At 38.5% G+C, this 18,228-nt stretch overlaps 1 long non-coding RNA gene across 1 annotated transcript in view; it reads left to right on the top strand.

Moving 5' to 3' along the window:
- LOC112657562 (uncharacterized) overlaps positions 1-18,228 on the top strand; it is a 57,904-nt gene that overhangs the window by 26,165 nt on the left and 13,511 nt on the right. The window contains exons 3-4 of the long non-coding RNA XR_003135107.3: positions 17,277-17,519; positions 17,821-18,020. This is a non-coding gene — a long non-coding RNA (uncharacterized LOC112657562). The remainder of the gene's footprint in view (positions 1-17,276; positions 17,520-17,820; positions 18,021-18,228) is intronic.

The raw sequence follows: 18,228 nt of genomic DNA, 5'->3' as shown, positions 1-18,228 counted from the left end.
AAGTACATTAAGCTTCTCCTTGCATATATCCCATGGTAGGGAGATAAGCAAATACTAAGCAATTTTTCCATAAACAATTTCAGAAAGTTTCTTAGGCTTTCAAATAGCCAAGAACATAAGCATTAGCTGATGGTCCTAATAAGTAAATCATTATAGCACATTCAGAAAGAATGTTCTCTGTAGAGGTTGGAAAGAGAGTGATATAGAATGTATATGATTAACATTAAGCAGAGGACCTAAACAGTAATAATCTACATTTCTGTGTTCTATAGAATCTGTTTTTTCACTAAATGCTGGACATGAAGGCATCCTGTACAGTCAGCAGAAGGTCCCAAATTTCTCTACAGGAGGGACTGGAGGTATCAATCTAGAGAGAGAGTAAATGCAGCTAGTCTGGAAACTCTGTTCATTTATAAATGCCTAATTTTATTTAGATAACATAAATATTCAGAGTACCTTCGAGAATGCCAATGGAGATTATTCAAGGAGGGGAAGCTGGCTAGCACCCTTCCAAGCCACCCGTACCTTGGTGCAGAATCTGTGCAGAATCCAATCTTCCAAAGAGTGAAGGTATCATTTCAAAATATTTCTGAGAAATATTAACTTGCAATGATTGGAAACCAACCTCCAGGGAAAGACCCAGAATCAACTGAATACCTCTGATTTTTTTGAGTTTTAAAGGAGGCAGGTGGATGTATTGTTTGGAGCATGAGTTTTAGAGTCAGAGAGAATTGTTTTTAAATCCCAGTTCCACCATTTATCTGTTGTTTGACCTTGGGCAAGTCGCTTTATCTCCCTGACTCTCAGATGCTTTATTTGTAAGTAACCTACTGCCTAGGGTTATTTGGCTCAAGATGGTATGCGCATAGCTCCTAAGACATTGCTTTGGCACCTCTTTGGTGCTTAGAAATGATGGCTTTTATAGTCACTGTCATCATTGATGTTATTATATTGAACCAGTATCTGCCCTTCACTGTATTATCCTCTTTCATTCACCTAACAAAAAACAGAGTCTTTATCTGGACTCAGGCCTTGTCATAGGTCAGGAAGACACCACGTTGAGAAGTTGAAAGTTTGGCAAAATGGAAAGACGTGCACATTAATTTCTAACAATAACTTGGCAATTATGTACGAAGTGCAAGGGGTGTGCTGAGGAGCAGGCCCTGAATCCTGACTGTGGCAAGTCGAGTATGCTTTGTAGAGGAGTTGACATATTTTAATTGGTTCTCAAAGATAGATATAAGTTCATTGGCTGGGGGATGGGGTAGAGAATTTCAGACTGAAAGAAAGAACAGTGTGAGTAAAGGAAAACAACTTTAGAAGTATCGAGTTTCTTAGAGTGACTAGTTCTTAGAAACCAGAGCATAATTTTAATGAAAGGGAGATAGTTTGGAGGTTGGGATAGAAGAGGAGTGGCAGGAGAAGAATGTGAGCTGTAGTCAGAAATCCTGTAAGGCCACTGGGTTCCCACTTATGCTGTGTGTGTGCAGAGACACTAGGAGGTTTTTAAGCCAGTAAGATTTATGTTTTGGAAAGATAATTCTGATATGTTGTGAAGGATTTGTGTGGGAGAAATACAAGATGAGATGCAGGGACACTAATTACAAAATTATTGCAACAAGGAGGCATTTTAGGTCAGAGCAATAGCAATAGAGAGAGGAAGGTGTATTTCAGGAATAGAAAGGCAGGTATCTGCAGTGAAAATATTTACCCTTCACCACCAAGGCTTTTTCAGATATTCTAAGACAACTGTTATGAGCTTTCTAATCTTCCATTTGTCCAACCAATCATCTCCCGCCCTTTTGTTGTGATTTAGAGATGCCTTGTCTTCCCTAGCATATTTTTTATGAGTAATCTAAGTTTGTCATTTTTCTCTCTTAAAATGAGGTGCCTGAACTGAAATCCGTATTCAAAAAGTAGGCCCATCACCCTACCATGACAACCCTGACACTGTACATTTATTAATTTAGTATAAAATGGAATTATCTTTTCAAAAGTCTTATCATAATCTTAGCATCTTTTGAAACTATAGTCAACTAATACCCCTGGACCTTTTTTCCCCCCTTTTAGCTGCTGTGCTATTTTTTAGCATTTGATTTGCAAGATTTCCACTTGTCCACATAATCTGATATTTTGACAGGCTGAATTAGTTGGACAGTGTCTGGGAAAAATCCCTAGAAGAATATTTGATGAAGTGGTTTATGTTTCTGAATAAGAAAGAGTGATTTATGGATAATCACATCAATTAAGCTATTTGGTAAGCTGTTTGTATAGGCTTACATAAAATAAGTTGTGATTCAAAACATTTATCTTAAATCTGGAGTCTAAAACACGTAGTTCTGGAATGCACCCCCACCCACGAATTATTTCATAGCAGAGGAATTTTTAGGCAATGGGGAACCGATCTTAAAAAAATACTTTTAAACTTCATTTGATATCTAGAGCAACAAATTTACCTGTACTTTCTCATAAACCCAAATCATCTAGATAAATAGAAGGTAGAATAATGATAATTCATGTTAAAAAGAAACCAACTAAATATTCTTGTTGGTAAATTCATAACGTTGCCTTGAGCAGATCATCCTCACAGTGTCTCTGTTTCCCCCTATGTAAAATAGGGAAAACAACAATAAAAATAGTAACAGTAACTCAAGGAGGCATTATGAGGAGTAAGCATATTTGTAGGATAATTCAAATTCCACCAGGCTTATAAAAAGCACTATGTAGTAAGCATAATGTAAATGTTTGTTAATTAGATAAGTATAATTTTTTTTTTTTTTTTACATCACTACCAAACTGAAGTAGCCACTACTCACATGGAGAAGAGCAAAGACCTCACTCATATTCTCTTTCTCTAGTTTACCTTCAGCGGAATAAGAATATTTGATCATTCACCCAGAAGGGTTTACTAGGCACCTACTATATTCCAGATGCTGTATTTAACTTGTGCTTATAAAATATTAATAAGACATGATCTTTGCTTTAAAAATGTAGAGTCTATTAATTTTAAACCACAAATACTTAAACCACAGTTACAGCACAGGCCATAGCATCAATGGACAAATCATTGCTTTCAGCCATATACACTTGGGTATCTCTATGCTTTTACATATTCTCTCACAGAAATGGGTATAGAAGTTTGACTATTGCATGTGGTAGGGAGTTGGTGGCTGTGTATATTATCCAAAAAATAATCCACAAAAATGTAGCCACTGTTGACCTCTTAGAAATGGATGAGAAATTCTGGGTGCAGCAGTGACTAGAATATAATGGGGATAAAGCTAGTGCCAAATTAAAGGTCGAAAGTTATTATGGGCATATTTATGCATTGTGGAAGTTGTCTTTGCTAGACTGTTTCAGACACTGTTATCACAATCCTTTTTTTTTTTTTTGCAATGAGATAATAAACATAAATATGAACTGTGCATATTTGGCACACAGATCAATAAAACACCTCCCATCTGAGCCTTCTAGTACCCGACACGTGAACCAGAGGTCAAGTGCCATTGCACAGACATTGATCTTTCACTACCCTACTGTGGTCCTCCCAAACATTTCCAATCATTCTTCATTGACAATACTATTATGTGTCAATTCACCTTGCAGTACTCTATACTTATTAGGATGACAACTGAAGTGGTGAGAGTAGTGTGTAGCACTTCCCTGCCTATAGCCTGAGTATACACGAAGCTGGTATAAAAGCCTGCATCCAAACTCTGTCCCAGCCTAGAGCAACTTAAACTGGTTCTATTAAGTGCCACTCCCTTGGGAGAGTGGCACTTAATAGAGTGGAGATGGAGACATCTCCCTTCCTTCTCTTGGGATCATAGCAGGATAAATGGAGATGATAAACTGGACAGGGCCAAGCCAGGTCTGTAGGCACACAAGGGTGCCACTGCCACTGGGGGACTTCAATGGGTGCAGCTGGGATGCCCATGAAGGCCAGTGTCCCCCTGCAGCAAATGGGAAGGTAGCCCAGTTGAAGCCTTGGCTTCAGGCTTTGGATGGACTTCACTGGAATGAAGACTGGATGTTCTGCAAATTATGATATGGTGTCCACAGACCTTTTGGACACAGCAAAAATATCCATGCTGGGAGTAAGTTGGCTGAGACATCTCTCATTCCGGTATGAACCCTGCAGATTTACCAATGTTTCCAGAAATCTTTATTTTCTATCCTTCTCCCTCTCAAATACATTGCCTCCATTTTTGTGCTTTTGACACAGAGGCATCTAAAATAATGCATCTAACAGAATTTAAGCATTTGAGAACACTAGAGACAGATTGCAGGCTATTTCTGCTTTCTACTCTGGCAAACTTGAGGACATGGACCTGGAACCTACTAACTGCCTGAATGGAGGTATTTAGGAGAAAGGATGGAAAGGTTGGGAGCAGGTAAGGAATATAAGCATGAGAGAGAAATACTGGCCAGCGTTTCAAAGAACTCTACAACAGCTCAATCAGGTGTAGAGGCCTCCCCTGTTCTGTGGACCTTAGAATGAAGTTGAAACTGTTCTGGAACTTGCTAGTTGAGTAACTTTCAGCAACTGATTTCCTCTCTCTAGGCCTCATCTGTGTATGAGAATAACAACAGCACTCTTTCTCACAGGTGGTTACAAAGATTGAGTAAATGTGTAATGTACTTAGAAACATGCAATAATAAGCATGCAAAAAGTTGAAATGTTTTAGTGACTTTTATTTTTTATTTAACAAACTGATGGAGCCATTATTATAAGTGAACTTATTTTTCAGAATCTCCTTTTCATAAACCTCAAAAAATATGTATGACTAATCCTAATACTGACCGCGATTTAGGAAGGGTTAGACTAGTAGTGTTGTGATTATGGTCTCTATTAAAAGGTAACTTTTAAAGCTCGGGAAAAAATGAAGACAAAAGGAGCTTTGAGATTGAGCTCGAGCTCCCATGTATGTAAAGACAAAGGAAAACTTCTCAAGTCTGGGGAAGAAGAGAAGAATCTGTAACAGGTGGAAAAGAAATTTCAATGCTGCGCCAATGGTGTAGAATGTCTTAATTTGCCTTAAATTTAACCACCCCCGAAACTATTTCTTTGCTGGCAGGTATTTTTTGCCTTTATTTTGTTTCGTTTGTTTTCGACTCTTAACAGAGGATATTTTCCATGGGAACATATTTCTGGTTATAAATAGGAAATCAATGGAAAAGCAGGTTTCACTTTGCTGAACTTATCGATTCTATAAAACGAAAGCAGCTCGTATATACATCTGGCCCGGGCAAAGGGCACTCGGCAAGGAGCCAGGCTTGTTTCTTTCTAAACTGCCTTTCTTGGCCCTTTCAAATCCAACAGGGCTGAAAAGGAAAAGGGGTGTTCTTTAGTTTCACACAAACTCACAGCCATTTTGATGACAAGAAAGCAGTGTTGCTTCCCAATGCGTCTTTGTTCGAGTGATAGCAGGCCCATTGAAGCCTCCTGATGGAGCTCATTGAAAATAATAGGCCCCATTATCTTCACTGGCAATGCTGCCATGAGAGCTTCAAAAACTGAAATAATGACAGCACATATTGGATGTACAGTAGAAAGGCATAGCGTGATTATGGGCAATTTCTGGCTCTTTCCGACCCACCTCAGTGGATGAGGAGGGGGCAGTGGGGTGCGGCTGGGACACACAAGGAAGGGGCATCTCGTCGCTATGCCCTTTGGGGATGCTTGCATCTTTCAAACTTCACTGCTTTGTCTTAAATAGTCAATGAAAGTAAAATATCAATTTCAGAATCGCTTCAGAAACCGGGCTCTGGAAGTTACGGGTTCTTCGGTTTGGTATTGAAATGCTGCCATCTTTGGTCATTCGGTGAGGCCTGCTGCGGCGCACTTGGTGTGTACCTTCTTGCTGAGAGACGGCGGTAACAACAGGGTGACCCTGACTCAGTCGGTGGAGGACGGTCTCTGTGACCCTGCCCCGCGCTTCCCTTCCCGGGGCAGCTCCCTCTGGGACCGCAGATGTCCCCAGCAAATCGGATTTTCTGGAGTCCAGAAAAACCAGTAGGAAAGGGACAAACCTGGAAAGGAAGAAGACATCAGCTCCCAGAAAAACCCACCGAGCCAAGAAGAGGCCTGTTAGGCTGTGAGAAGTCACCAGGAGGAAAGGTCCCCTGAGGACTGGTGACAGATGAGCAGGAAAGAGCTCCATCAGTGGGGGGTGGGGTTGGGGGGTGGTGGCAATGAGCCCTAGCTCCTGACAGAGGGGGAAAAAGGGAAACACTTGCTTTTTGGGAGCCTTTTTGTCGCTTGTTATTATCCTTATGTTTTCAGAAATGAAATGTCTTAAAACCACCAACCAACACACACAGACATTATTTTTTCATTTGAAACAACTCGAAAGAACACGGAGTGCTGTGTACATCACCCTTGGGGCTTATATTTAATATAAGAACAAGATGGTCTCCTGGCTTCCCTTGTGCCTGACTAGAACTGGGGAGAGGCCGGTGGCAGTCACAGCATCGTCTGACTGTTGTGGCAAAATGAGAAGTGACAAGAAGGGAAAGGATATGTGATAGAAGCTGCCCACAAATCTGCCCAATGGTTGAGGCTGGCAGTTACATTCCCCTAGTTCCAGGCAGGGAATATTGAGAAGCGGCTTACAGCAGCTTATTGGGACTTACATCAAGGAAGTGAACTTCCTCTCCCCACTCATCCTTCTTCTGGCATATGCTCTTCTATATTCAATCTGGCGTGTGAATGCTTCCTTCAAGGGATGCGGCCCAGGTGGCAATGTTATTTTATTTGAGAGACATCACCCCTTGGGAAGCACGTGCCGGGATACCTTACCAGCATGTACGATCAAGTGCATGTACGCACAAATGCCACATGCGGCCCCACCTTGTCACTCTAAACCACAGAGGGGCCTCAGCCAGCAAACGGCAAATGGTAATCCTCTGGGCTGCTCAGTATCTGCAGAGAATGGTTCTGAGCAGGCCTCAATACCCTTATGCCCTATGTCTGTAACTAGACTAAAAGCCCCTTCAGAGCAATGCCAGTTCTGTCTCCATGCTTGGCACCCAATGGGTGTCCAATAGAGATTTCTGAATTAAACTGAATATAAAAAATTTATTGAATATTAAAATTAAAACTTATTACTACTAAAAGTCAAATGTGAGAAGGTTTTAAGGAAAAAAGAATACACTTGTTTATATTTATAGCTTCTTAATTTATGTAATTTTTGCCTTTCTAAAAACTCTCAGAAGTGGAATCCAACGCCAGAACTTCATTATATTTATTCAACTGTCATATTTCCTTCAGCCTACTATACCAAAATATCAGATACTAGGTGCCTTCTAAACAAAAGAAATTTATTTCTCATAGTTGTGGAGACTGGGAAGTCCAAATCAAAGCACAGGCAGATCGGTGTCTGGTGAGCTCCTGCCTCCTGGTGCATAGAAGACACTTTCTTACTGTGCCTGCACATAGCTCTGTGGGGTCTCTCTAATAGGGAACTAATCCCATTCATAAGGGGCTCCACCCTCATGACCTAATCACCCTCAATGACCTCACCTTTTAATACCGTGACTTTGTGGGGTGGGATTTCTACATATGGGTTTTGGAGGGCCACAGACATTGAGGCGATATAAAATAACAAAATTCCTTTTCTTCGCTTTGAATCTGACAGGGTATTTTATTCTCAGACCTTTTCACTATCATAGATGCTTTCCCCTGAATTGTCTCTATCAATAGCAACTCTTCTTGTCTACTGCTTGTTTTGTCCTCTTATTATTGAGGGGAGTGCGTGTGAGTAGTATTTGTTTATTTTATTCCTTTCCTTATTTATGTGTCTGTTTGTTTATTCTTTGTGCAAAATGCCGGTTTGCTGAATTAAAATTGTTAGTAGTCAACAGGAAAACGTTACCAAAAGGGTTCCACTTTTCGGCGAGCTTCAACATTTATTAAAATTTAGTCCAGGAATAACCTGAGTGGAATCAGTGGTGTGCTCATTTAAATCATAGATTCCAGGCTCTATCCCAAATCTTTTAAATTGGAATCTTTGGGGATGGGCTTCAGGAGTCCTGCATTTCCAGGACTCCGTCCAGCTGGGAGTATTCCAGATGGTTCTTATCCACAAAAGTGTGCGAAGACAGCTAGAGTCAGGCCTCAGAGAGCATAGCTAGAACCATGCTTCTGGGGAAATCCTCACAATTTATACCTCCCAAACAAAATGAATAAGTTCTGTATTATCTCTCAAAAGCAATCTCAAAACTGCACTCTTTTCTGCTTATCGTGTAAATCGCAGTAATGAAGAGTTCTCCAATACCATAGATTTTGTTTTAAGGGGCTGTAGGGAAGATATGGCACGATGTATCAGAGAATGTGTTTTCACTCTTAGGGAATGTTCTACTGTAGAACTGACCATGAATTAAAATCTGCTGAGTGTTCAATAGCACTGTGTATAGATAACAGACACAAAGCACAAAACTTCCTTGAAAAAAAAGTACTTAGGGGTCTTTTGAGTCTCTCCCTCTGACATACCTAGAATGTTTAGCCCTCAGAGTGGACCAGTTGTAAGATCTTTCCCTTTTATATGACAAAAATATTTTGTGATGATCATATAATAATCAGTGGTAATCACTGATTTCTTGATTCCTCCTTAATTTTTTTTTTAAATAATTAACAACTTAGAATAAATTTCAACTTGGGAGAAATTATTCAACTTTGGAAACTTATTTCATGTATGACCTAAAATTGGCACTTCCCAGCAATGTGGAGTTCATGCTCTATTTCAAGCTTGTAAATTTTAAACACGTATGCCAATGTAAAGTGGTCACCAGAATGATAGAACTAAATAACTTATGTTCTCTTTCTTCATGTTATAGTCATGCGTGATCATGTTTTCTTTACTGTTTAAACTCAGGCATATGTAAAACCACAGCATTTGGATCTGCACTTGAAGGATGCCAAACTATTAGGAACTTCTTTCGAACCAACCTTGAGTAGCTGAGTCCACATGTGTCAGGGACTCCTGTATAACGGGGAGTTCTCTAAAGTAACTTTCATGTAGAATACAGTGTTTGTTAACTAATAAGTAAGAAAATATGCTAAGTTCATTTATGCATAGGAATAGGACTCAGTTGTAACCTCAGTGATTGTCTAGAAAGGAGGCCAATGAGACATTTCTTTGCAGTGGAGTATTTCATCACTGACATTGTTTAGAGTTGCTGGTGTACAGTGATAATGAAAAGCAGACAGTCTTTTGGTTGCTGGTAGAGCAATAAATTTCTCATTCTCTGTCAACAATGCATTTCCTTTTTGCCTGCACCTGGGGCGGTAGATCATATTGCACAGCTGCGACTGGGTGGTGGCGAAAGTTCACTGTTTGTGTTTGTGTCCCTTTAATAGATTCTATGCAGAGTTTGCATAATTTAAGACTTGAACTGTCTGCCTCACCTTGGTGGTTAGGAGGCTCTCTTTATACTCTTCTTCATGATCGAGCTCCACTGGATGGCAGCCCAATAGCACCAATGGTGGGTGACTCAGACTCCTGTACTGATATCACTTAATGACACAGAGAATTGGAATTCCTTTGCCTCCAAGGAGTCACCTGTTTTTTGTTTTTTTTTTGTTTTTTAACATCCTATGCCTCATTTAGCCTCCAGCTCACCCTCCTTCTCCAGCCAGTCTGGGATCCTTACAGCCAAGAGAACATCCTTTGGAGGAACAATCTGATATCTGTGATTTTATTTCATCCTTGTGTCCCTTGGGAGCCACTGAAGGGGCTATTTTTTTTTCCAACTTTGTGAATGAGGAAATGAAGGTTCAGTGAATGACTAATTGGCAGAGTTACAAGTAGAGCTCGAGAGTTCTGCCCGTGTCCTCTGTCTTTGCTCCTATTATCTCCCTCTTAGGAAATATCACTCATTTCCTGGACTGTGTAAATCCTTTCTGGTTTTTTATTCTCATTCTTTTTCTCCTATGGAACATTCTCACACTCATGAAAATGATAGTGTAAATGTGTATCTAATATTTAAGAGTTCCAAAGACCTTCCATATTTTCCTATCTGCCTTTTTAAATTAGCTCTTTCCTGAGAAGCAGAGGTTTGTGGGACCTTTTGTTTATACAGATTATAGTTCTGCAACTGGAGTGAGGTCTCTGATTTCAGTCCTAGACTCTTTCTATCATGCATCCTACCATTCCAGTCCTGAAACACCTTTATGCCTCTTATCTCTTGGCATTGCATTCCATGCCCATTCAAATATTGTTCATTTTTTTCTGTGTTAGTCTCTTCTCTTTTCCCCAACTGGACTCTAACTTAACTGACTAAAAAGGTGATGTTTTATGATTCTTTTGTGTCTTGCTCTTCCCTGTGTAGCACTTGGCACATTTCTAAGCACATAACAGTTTTCAAGAAACTATCCAATTGCTTAGATAGCTGATTGAGAATACCTCTTTGTCATTATCAGTCTTTGGCTCTTGGCATGACTTATTTTCTGAGTCCTTGATCATATCACAGGTACTTTCATTAGCATATCCTTATCATTCCCCAGGGCTTCTGAATTGAGTGGAATATTTTGACTTCTATTTAAGTTAGCATTTGAGCACATCTTTCCATATTTTGCAGATTCTTCTTGGCCTAAATCCCTCCACCTACATGTTCAATCCTTCTTTTGAATTGTACCCCATGATGTGTCACTATGCATTTGGTTTTCCAGCTTTAGACATGTGACCACCTCACACTATCTCAATGCAGCCGTCGTTCAGATGAAGCATTAAAAAGAAACACTCGCAGAATTTCCTTTGTAGAAGGAAGGGTGAAATGTTCAGAAAATTCTGGTTTTGAAATTATGCTGGAAATTTCCATTCACATCCTAGTAACAGATGAAAGATACATCTTTTGATTAGGCAAATGCCCTTGAAATCACCTGCATTTGGAGAAAAAAAAAAAAAAAACATAGCTCACATGACAATGGCTATCAGCAAGAAGGTAGACTGATACAATTAAAATGCCACTGAACTGAGAGTTCAAGGATTATGAACTCACTAGACTGTGAGGTCCTTGAGAGCACAAACTGTCTAATCATTAATATTTATATTGCTGGCGCACAAGCATTTCTGCCTAAAATAGATTGTCAAAAGTCTGTTAGATGAATGAATGAATAAATGAACAAAGAAAGAATGACATCAAGTGCAGCTTCAACTCAGGCTCTGCCACATACTCACTGTACAACCCAAGCTAAGTCAACAACTTGCACTGTGTCAACTTCCCCATTTGTTAACTTGGGATTTGAGGTGATCGACTGCATTCACCTCGAGGTTATTGTGAAAGTAAAACACTGCATGCTTGTTGATGGTAACTAGGCTTGTTAAATTGTAGTGCTATATATTTTATATTAGTTAAACATGGATTTGGCTGCAAGTAACAAAATTTTACTGTTATTTAAACATACAGTTTATCTCCCCTATGTAATCTAAAGATAAGTGGTTAGCTAATGCTGGTCTTGGTCAGTAGCTTGGTGGTATTGAGGTCCATGGCGCCTCAATTTTACTCACCTTTGTGTCCTGAGTACAAGTGACCACAGCAGCCTAGCTGCCAGAGTATGTTCTGCAAAGGATATGCAGGGCATAGGAAGTATGACACTGCTGTTTTTTTTTTTTTTTTTTTTTTTATCTGGAAGGTGAATTATTTCCTCAGAAATATACCAGCATACTTTCTTTAAGGTCTCATCAGACAGAACTTGTCATATGACTATTCCTAGGAGTTTTTAAAGTATCAGAAAGGACTGTCATGATTGGCTTTAGCCAATTATGTTTCACTGCCTAGCGATAGGCATACTCTGCCCCAAACTAAATTAAGACGCTATTAGCATGGAAAAATGCTAAGAGGGGCTCTTGGGTAGATATCTAACCATGTCTTCCACATAAATTTCTGGAGATGTTATGAGGAACAAGATTTTAGAAAGAGAGAAGAAAGAACATGTCAGTGCTTCCACTCAGCATAAACATGCACGTATAGTGATAGTGCTAATGATGTTGAGTTTAACCTTTTTCTTCCTTGATTACTAACTTCCTCATTTGGAAAAGGACTGGCAGAAATTCATCTGGCATGTGTTGCTCCTAAAGTGATGGATTTTTTTCAGAATCGGCCAATTATGGATGCTGCCCTTGGGAAATCTCTGTTGCTAGCCTTGCCGTGATAGAGTGATGGCCACAGTCTATGCAAGAGTGGGAGAGTTAGTTGATCTCAGATCTGTCGTACACCTCACTCTAATTGTGATACTGACAAGAGAAGGTCTCACATCATCACTTCACATCATCGGTGTAAAATACCTACTGGAGTAAGAACGTAAGAGTGATAATAACTGCAGTGTATGGCAGAGGGGCATGTTTCATCTGAGATGCTCCTGACTTCTGCCTTTTCTCTTAATTATGGGAGCAACCCAATATGTCATTCCTGTAGTTGCTGGTGACCCACAGCTTCTTTTACATGAATATGTCTGGCACACTTAAATAGGGTCTTCATTCCATTATCTGTTTGACTAGAATCCTAGTCTCCCTCCTTCCCCTCTCTCATCCCCTGTTAAATTGCTCTGGTTACTTCCTATTATGGAAGTGACTAGAACCTAAAGTGCTCTGACTCCCTGCTCATTTATGAAGTCAGTGTTTATTCTGTTGAACCCATCAGTGTTTAAAAAGGAAAGGAGAGGGACATCTTTGACCCAGCCAATGACAAGAGGGCACAAATTTACAACTGCCATATTACCAAGTAATTTTATTAATACCAGTCTCTGAAGCACAAGGAAAAGGTCCTTTGAAAGCCCTTTAGTCACATGACAAGAATATAATCCTCTATGAGTTATCAGCTAAGTTGCTTTTTCTTCCCTCTTGCACACACAGAAGAGCCTGGATTATTTACAGTTCATGAGGATGCTTCAGGGTTATACTGCTGTCATTCAACAGATTTCTTTGTTTTGAGATTGCAATAGATACTACATGTTTTCCTATAGTAAATTTATTTCCAACTATAGCTACATAAAAGTCAAAAGTCCTTTAAATTAGCCAGAGGTCCCTTGGTAATAATTTATATCTACCACAATAATTATAGCCTCATCTTTCTATTAATTATAAACACTCCCTCAAGATATTTCATTTGCAATATTGATGGAAGTTTTCACTTTGTTAGGCTTCTGTAGATTGCCTTCTGAATTCATATAGAAGCTGTTTTTGTGTTTGTTTTGCTTTTTTTCCTCCTTAACAAAGTAAAATCATTCTGTTCTTGGCTATTCTTTTGAATTTGATTCTTTACCTTGTGTTCCATTTGGAATTAACATGATCTGAACTACTTGTTCCACATGAATTAGTAGGTATTTTTTGCTTATTTGTTTTGTCTATTACTTGCTTTGATATTGTGGTTTATCTGAATCCAGGAAGGGTCAACAGAGAATTCATACTTGGGAGCCCTAGTTGTTGATTTAAAGCTAAAAGCAGCAAGACTTTTTCTCCTTAAAACTTGTCAATATTAATTGAACAAATAAGAGATCATAGACTCAATATTTCAGAAAGATGACTGATTATCTTAGTCTGCTCAGGCCACCATAACAAAGTACCATAGGCTGGGCAGTGTAAATAAAGGAAATTAATTTTCTCACAGTTTTAGAGGCTGGAAGTCCAGATTAGGTGGTCAGCATGTTCTGATTTTGGTGAGAACTTTTTTTGTAGCTTGTAGAAAACTGACCACCTTTTCACTGTGTTTTCACATGGCAAGGAGAGGGAGAACGAGCTTTCTAGTATATCTTCTTCTAAAAGTATTTTTCCCATGATGGTGGGGGGGGTCCCACCTTTATGATCTAATTAACTCTCAAATGCCTCATCAAATACCTTCATATTGAGAGCTAAGGCTCCAACATGTGAATTTTGAGGGGGACACAGTTCGGCCCATAACACTGACTAAAATAAATACTGTCCAGTAATAAACATTTAATATTGTTAATTTTGATACATAAAAAAATATCTGAATGTCATCTGAATATACTAAAAGAAAAGGAAATCTTCAGATGCCGAAAACAAAGAACAGAAAAGGTACACTGGCAGGTTGTGAGTTATTGTCCAAGTAACATAGCAGATTGGGTTTTAGTTCTTCACCAGAGAAGGAATATGAGGCTTTGGATCCATATAAATCAGCGATGGCACTAAGATGTCTGCATAAGTCTAAGAATTTTAATTCTTCATCCTTTTAAGGATGAACTAGGAAAAAAAAAATCTAGCGGCCATCTCCAGATGAGAACAAAGCTTGCAGTGTTCACCAGTTTCTGAATGAGAAAAAAGTCTTTCCGGAGGCTTGAAACACTGAGCATGGGCCTCTTATAAGTTTAAGATTCAAGTTTACAGTATCTGCATGGTCTGGGAAATCCTAGATTCAAGAACCCCAAACAATGACCCTTGTGGTGGGAACCCTGGGACTGGCAGAAATATATTAAAAACTTTTCTATAGGGATTTTAATGGGAGAGAGGAGGGATGAATGTATAAAGACAAATTATAATCCACCATGAGTGAAGTTCATAGGTACAAAACCAAGAATATCAAGGGCCTGGAATTTGAGATTACAGATTAACAAATACAAAGAGAAAAAGAATGAAAGAGGCCTAAAGTATTAAAGACATGAAAGAAGAAATCTAAGAATGTAAGTTACCATTAAATAGGGAAATTTCAAGTTAATAAAAATAGAATATGTAGACGAAGAATTTCATCACTGAAGTTAAAAACTATCAAGATAGGGTTAAATAGTAGATTGAACATATGTAAAGAGATAGTTGTAATTTGTAAAATAAATTTGAGGAAATTACCAGAAAGAAGCAAGAGAAATACAAATACAGAAAATATGCACAGGAACTTAACAGATAAAATAAGGTTGTCCAACATTCTACTAATAGAATTCTGAAAAGGAAATATAAACTGGCCAGGGAATCCCTGGGTGGCTCAGCGGTTTAGCACCTGCCTTCCCCGGGGTGTCCAGATCGAGTCCCGCATCAGGCTCCCTGCATGGAGCCTGCTTCTCCCCCTGCCTGTGTTTCTGCCTCTGTGTGTGTGTGTGTCTTTCATGAATAAATAAATAAAATCTTTTAAAAAAATAAATAAAAAATAAACTGGCCAAAAAAAAGAAAATTCGAAAACAAAATGTCTAAAAATTAACAGAACTGATTCATGACCAGAATCTTCAGATAAAAGAAGTTCAACTCAACACAATATATATATGTTACATATATATGTATATTTATATATTCATGTGTGTGTATATATACATTTACATTCACATGTATATTATATATTATATATAGGGCTATATATTTATAATATATTCATTCTACACCTAGGCATATTGTAAGCCAAGTACACAATACCAAAGTCAGAAAGCAAACCTGAGAAGCTAATAAGTAGATCTCAAAGGACAATTTGACTGCCAACAAACTTTTCAACTGCAATAACACAAATAAGATGATAATAGAATCATATATTCAAAGTGCTGAGTAACATTATCTTTGAGACTAGAAATTTATTTTCAACCTAACATTCAACTGTGAGCCCAAACTGAAATTAATGAATGTACTTCTGGAACAAAGAATGTTAACTTAGAAGTACGGTGGGTGATGCAATAAATAATAGGATGTAGTTCATTATGTTTTACAGTTTATGTATGTTTGAAATGTTTCATAATTAAAAATAAAAATTATAAAGACTCTTATTTATTTTTTAAACATTTTGTTTATTTCTTCATGGGAGACAGAGAGAGAGAGGCAGAGACACAGGCAGAGGGAGAAGCAGGCTCCATGCAGGGAGCCCAATGTAGGACTCGATCCCAGGACCCTGGGATCATGACCTGAGCTGAAGCAGACACTCAACCATTGAGCCACCAGGTGTCCCTTATAAAGACTTTTAAACTAAGGATGAAAACATGGTTTTCTGACTCTCTTTCTCTTTCTCTCCCTACCCCCTCCTGACCTTTTTTCTGTCTGTGTCTTTCTGTAGAACTTAAAACTTATGCATGACAGTTTTAAACATTATGTAGTATGGTAATAATATCTGGGATCTGTAAACTTTTCAAAAACTTTTAAGAGTATTTGCAGCCCATGAATAAACTTTACTGACTCCAAAATAAACAAAAAATGCAAATTTTAAAATGTTTATTAGAATGTCTACAACACAAAATATTGACAGTTTCATTCAACATCAAATTTAAATTCCATAAAATTTACAGTTCACTAGAAAAATTTTAAATTTTCTTACTTTGAAGAAATTCCTAAAATTCCAAGTCAGTAAGTAGCAAATTAGTTTAGAGCCAAATAGTTTCAAAAGCAAAATTGGAAAGTAAAAGATAAACTTTCAGAACTGTTTAGCATCTGAATTTCTCTTTAATGTGGGCGCTGAGTGTATTTTAATGAAATGATGAGGGATATGACCTCCAAAAATAGAGAGCATAGGGTTTAGGATGGTTCTTCAATAATTCTAATATTAACTTAGTGGTCTCCTTACCAAGAATACTCATTGTGCAGCATGTGGAAGAATATTCATGGATGGATTTGGTACGACAGCTATTCCTTTTGCTCTGACTCCTTTTCTTCTTCCCGTGACTATCACAAGAATAATGTTTATTGAGTTATCATATGTCAAACACTGTGACCCGAGTTCCAAATGCTTTAACTCCTTTAATCCTCAGGTTAGTGCTAGGAAATAGGCTCAATTATCTTTAGTTTATAGCTATGGAAATTGTGGTTTAGAAAGTTATGTAACTTGCCAAAAATCGTACTGATAGAAAGTATTAAAAAGAGTTAAGCAATGAGCCTTTCTGACTTCAATGCTTTGCTCTTGCCCATTATGCTACGTTGCCCTCTCATTCTCTATAGAAAGTAAGAATATTGTTGGCAGGCCTAATATTTGCCAAATGAATTCAATTCACTTTCATTATAACTTCTAAAAGATTGGACAGGAAAAAATTCATGTAATGATGGTTTGAAATATCTAGTGATGGCCAGAAGGCAGGCCCTTGGAGGTCCCAAGCACTAAAATGTTGTGGTGATTATGGAAATTTTTTTCGGTCCCTCTCCACCCTGCATCTAATCAAAATACAAAAAATGCTAAACTATAAAATAAGGATAAGATAGCCAGAATCATAGTTTTATCCATGATGTTTTGTTTTGGGTTTTTTTTGGAAATATCACATATTAAGTTCTTTTAAAAATTTTCTTTTGATGTACCTTATTTTGCCAGTGTCCTAAATATAAACTTGGTCTGTGTAATGGTTAATTTTGTGTGTCAACCTACAGGGCAGTTTTGAATGAAGTTAGCATTTAATCGGTGAGCTGTGAATAAAACAGATTGCCCTCCACAGTGTGGGTGCGCCTCATCCAATCATTGAAGATCTGAATAGAATGAAGAGACTGGCCTTCCTGTTCCAAAGGGAATTCTTGAGCAGACTGTCTTTGGGCTTCATCTGTACCTGCACCTCTTACATCTCCAGCCTGCCAGCCTACACCACCAGCTTCCCACACACCAGCCTCCATAACCATGTGAGCCCATTCCTTTCTAAGGGGTGTCTTTCCATAAATTCACACATCCCATTGGTTCCATTTCTCTGGAGAGCCTTGAATATAGTCTATCTGCTGGGTAATCCACATTTTCAAAAGGTCTGCCTTCAGTCAAATGTTCTAAATCTGTCTTTTCTTTTTTAATGTTAATACTTGAACTCTCCATTCGGTATGGTCCCACTTACTTTGCAGAACAAGCAGCAAAGTATTTATTTAGAAAACTAGAATTTGTCCCTCTTTCCTCTGAGGTGCTAAGGACACACTCCACAATTTCTTTCTTCAGGTCTCCTCTGGAAACTTAACCTTGGTTTAGGGGACAAGATAACATAATCGTGACCGTGCATTTGAGAACCAGTCACTTTTTCCAGTCCCCATGTCCAGTGACCTTGGGCAGGTCACTTAGAGTCTCACTGCTCTCACTGGTAAAATATGAAGATCAAAAGAGATACTGTCTGTAAGGATGTTTCCCAGAGCTGCGCTAATGTAAGTCATCAATAAACATTGATTATTTGGATTATTATGGGTATCAGTAAGCATGTTAAGTATGTATATCATTCCTCATCTTTAAGCTATAGTTTTTGGTCATTGAAGTGAAGGTGGATTCATGAACAACTGACCAACAGGTCCTTTTGAAACTGTCCCCTGGGCCTCTAATGGAAGGGATTTCAGAACCTGCATGCTAACTGGGAGG

Source organism: Canis lupus, chromosome 8, assembly GCF_003254725.2.
Source record: "Canis lupus dingo isolate Sandy chromosome 8, ASM325472v2, whole genome shotgun sequence".
NCBI lineage: Eukaryota > Metazoa > Chordata > Mammalia > Carnivora > Canidae > Canis > Canis lupus.
The sequence above is the reverse complement of the archived record's forward strand: the minus strand, read 5'-3'. Positions and strand labels throughout refer to the sequence as shown.